The sequence below is a fragment of the Crocodylus porosus genome, unplaced genomic scaffold (genome assembly GCF_001723895.1).
Source record: "Crocodylus porosus isolate Cpor-Errol unplaced genomic scaffold, CroPor_comp1, whole genome shotgun sequence".
In the NCBI taxonomy this organism is placed as follows: domain Eukaryota; kingdom Metazoa; phylum Chordata; order Crocodylia; family Crocodylidae; genus Crocodylus; species Crocodylus porosus.
Window position 1 is genome coordinate 90,216,347 of NW_017728943.1, and position 4,264 is coordinate 90,220,610.

Here is a 4,264-nt window from a genome sequence, read left to right on the forward strand (position 1 = left end):
CCCCGAGGACGCGCGGGTCCCGCGGTGGGCGGGGCCTCGGGGCGGGGCTCGGATCGGCTCCGCCCACCCGGCCAGCTCTGGGAGCCCTAGCGGGGGAGGGGCCGCCGGCGTAGCCCCTGCAAGAGCAGCGCAACTGCCTGGCCCCGTGCGGTGAGGACTGCATCTCCCAGCAGGCGCTGCGGCAGCGGGGCGGGCGCGAAGGGGGAACTACAGCTCCCGACAGGCGTTGGGGCGGCGTTCGGACGGGGGCAGGCCATCCCCGCATTGGCAGGCCCGTGCTGGGCGGCCGGCGGCCGCTTGGGTTGTGACCGGGCTCCGCTCTCGGTGAGCTGGGGCTGTGACGGGTTCGCCCGGACATGGGCGTGGGCGGACCGAGGCTTTTGGAAACCTCCTGTGGGCCGAGGTCGAGCGCAGCTGTACTGGTTTGGGACTCGAGCCGGGGTGGTTTGAAATGGCAGTGTGCAGTGGAGGGCGCACCCCGAAGTGTTTCTTAGATTTTATAGACATTAGGGCTGGAAGGGACCTCGGAAGGTCATCGTGTCCAGCCCATGATTTTCGGCATTGTTCTTAAAGTCTGTGCTCTAAGACTTCTATCTATTGATAGATATAGATATCTATAGCTATATAGATATATAGCTATAGCTAGCTAGATACTTATGTGGGACAAGCTGGGGCTAGAACTGCTTACTCTTAGTCTCATGCTTTCACAAGAACGTACCAAAGAAGCACCTGCAACTTGGTTTTCCGCTTTGTTGCGTGAGAATGCAAAGTCCCAAACTTTACAACCAATTTCACAACTATGTGCTAATGGAATTTCCTAGTACCTTGTAATCGAGTATATAAGCAATGGAGAATAGGCATTCCGGGTCGGCTTTGATCTGAGTCTCATGACTCCAGGCCGACCTGCTTGCAGGCAATAAAGGCTATGTCTCTGTGGCTTGTGGTGTGACTCACTTCTGGGGACCAAATTGGAACTTAGCCTCCAGGAGCTTGAATGGCCCCTTGTGCAACACCTATATCTATCTCTGTGTGTATGTTATGGGTGTTTATATATAGATAGATCTCTCTATGATATATATCTGTGTGTGTATGTATATATGAGCTAAGTTTGTCACATTCCTGAAGCATAGACTTTAAGAACAATGTCAAAATCATGAGAATTGGCAATGCTGACCCCGGTCCAAATGCAGACAGGACTCCCTACCAGAGCCTCATAGTTAGCTTCCCACTGGCCAGCTTCCAGTGGGAGGATCTGGCTAAATGTGGACTTTATGGAAATAGGGGACTCCTCCCTAGCTTGCTTTTGTGGTTGGCTGAGGGCAAGCAAAACTTGGTGGCATCTGAACCCCAGGCCTACAGGCCTGCATGTGGGATGCCTGCCAAAGGATTCAGAACTATCTGAAGCCCCAGAGTAAAAAGTCTGGGGTGGAGGTTACTTGCCAGCAGCAGGGCCACATATGGTTTTTGAGCAATTTAAAGGATCTGGAAGTGATCTGGCTAATTTGACCTGGAACCGGAAAAATTTTCCAAAATATAAAAGAAATAAATATCTAGGCTTTTGGAAAGGGGGTACGGATGGGGCGGGACAGCCACACCTAGAACCTGGCACACGCTTGGTCTCCGGTTAAAAAAACCAGGAACGTGACTGATAGGCTGGGGGCCCAGGGCTGCAGTATTCAATGTCGGATGGAAGCAAAAGCAAAGGGTAACTTCATTGGAATGAGTTAAAAACAGCCTGTGGGGTTGTGAAGCAGGAGCTTGGTGGCCAGGAGCAGCTGACATGCAGCAGAATGGCTGAAGAAAGGCCAGCCTCACTGGTGGCATGTCAAGCCCCTTAGGAAAAAAGAGGGGGTGGTCAACACCCTTGGAGTGATGAGCTTAGAAGGGACCAGATGACAACTTGCCATGAAATCAAGGTCTCCCTCAGTGCTGCTGGATCAGAAATGCTGCTGCCGTTGCCAGGCAATTGGTTTAAAATTTTGGGTGGAGCAGGAATCAAAGGAGGTACCAGTGCGCAAACCCTGCCCCCCCATCCACTGCTGGTCCCACATCCTGCTTAGCAAGCCAAGAAAGTACAGACTAGACAGCCTGTAAGGTGCATTCATAACTGGTTGGGTAATTGCATTAAACAGGTCACCAATGGCTCCATGTCTTGTTGGGAGAAAGCACAAGTAGGGTTCCCCAAAGATCTGTTTTGGATCTGATATTGCTTAACATCTTCATTACCAGTTTGATTGATGGGATCAAGTGCATGATTAGCAAATTTGTAGATGACATGGAGTTGAGTGAAGTTGCAAACGCTCTAGAGGGCAGCGCTAGGATCCAGAGTGAGTTTAATAGATGGAAAACTGGACTGTAATCAATCAGATGAAATTCAACAAGGAGAGGTGCAGAGCCTTGCACTTGGGTCAGAATAATTGAATGCACAAATGCAGATGGGGAGTAACTGGCTAGGTAGCAGTACTGCAGAGAAAGACCTGGTGTTACGGTAGACCAGAGGTGTCAAACTCATCTGTGGCCCTGGGGCAGAATCTTGTCTGTTGGGCTTCTTATGGGCTGGATCCAGCCTGGGGTGTGAGAGGGGCATGGTGTGTAAAGACTAGGGGTCTGGCCATGTTGGAGAGTGCAGGTGAGCAAACAGGAGCTGTTGCTGCTGACAGCTATGCCCGGCAAAGCCGAAGGGCCTTGGATTCTGTGGCAGGCCATAGCCCTCAACTTCTAGTGGTCTACTGGTAGTTTGGCAGGCCAGATACAGACCACATATTTGACACCCCTGCAGTAGACCATAAGCTGAATATGAGCCAACTGAGCTGAATAAGACCAAGGTGTGGAGGGCAAGCAACAGGAGGCTCCCTTAGGAGAAAGCATCCAATGAATGGTTGTGCCAAAAGCTGCAAGTGCCCAGGTTTGGGTCACAAAGCCCTGAGTTGCTTGGGAGTAACTGTTTGGGCTTGGGCACAGACCTTCTGAGGTCCCTTCCAACCCTAATTTTCTATGATTCTGTGTAGTGCATTGCCCACTTCGGCTGGTCTGGGATCCCCACTATACATCCCTGGCTAGACTGAGTTACACATGGCACCTGTTCTGGGATCCATGCTGCATGTGCCTGCCTGTGTGAAGCATATCTTGGACCCTAAGCTGGTCCAGAGCATGCTGTGCCCTGTGTGGATCTGCTCAAACCCAGAAGCAGCACTAGAGGGCTGACAGCAGGGGATGGCTGTAAGTTTGACATCCCTGCTCTAGGTCTTGACAGTACTAATAGTATTGGCACTGCAGTGGACCTGACTCTGTGCTGGCTAGTAAGCGTGAACTCCAATCCCCCTGTTGTAGGGCAGCCAGGATCAGAAAACAGGCACGTAGGGCTCATCCGCACATGCAAGCATGTGTGTTTGCAGCAGCTAAAATAGAAGCAGTGCAAATTTGAGCTGGGGTTTTTTGCCTCAGTGCATGTGCTCAGACATATACTTTGTTGTGAAGCAAAGTGTGCCACTTGGGGCAAAATAACCCTGCCTGGCTTCTCCCGGATCTGTAGCCAGGGGAAGCTAGAGCCTGGGGCCACCACTTGTGCTGTCCCCAGCAGTATAAAAAGCTGCCCTGTCCTGGCCCCAACAGTACAAAAAGCTGCCCTGGCAAGTAGCTCAGGGCTACTCACTCTCAGGAGCTTCTGGGGCCCAGCCAGTTGGTACTTGGGGACACTACCCCTTGTGCCAGCTGGACTGCTGCAGCAGCATCCCAAATCCATTTTTTAAAAATACCCCCAAATCCATATTTTTCCATAATTAAAACAAAAGACCACTCTGTACACACAGACACACACTCACCCCCCCTAGAGAAAGAGAGAGACAACAATCAGTTGGGCAATGCTTTATTGGTATATTTACAATGTTAAAGCAGTGTGGAAGTCTATCAGTATCTCTATCATCATGATAAAATAAATTCTAAATACCTATATGTGTTGATATGTACTTTTGGTTTTCTTAGCACATGATGGGTGTGTGTTGGGAATGTGGCGTTTTCAGGAAGGGGTGTGGAGGAAGGTGGGTGGATGTGTGTGGCAAGATGTGGGTTGGTGTGTGGATAGGTGTGGGGTGATTGCTGGGGGACTGTGGGTGTGGGGGACCTTGGGGGGCTGCTCAGGAGGGGTGGGTCTCCTGGCCCCCACAAGGAGCAGCCCCCCCCATCACATGCAATGCCCCTGCCACAGGGCCCCAGCTACGCCCTGGAGGGCCCCAGCCCCTATCCCCCACAGGGCCCCAGTCCCCCT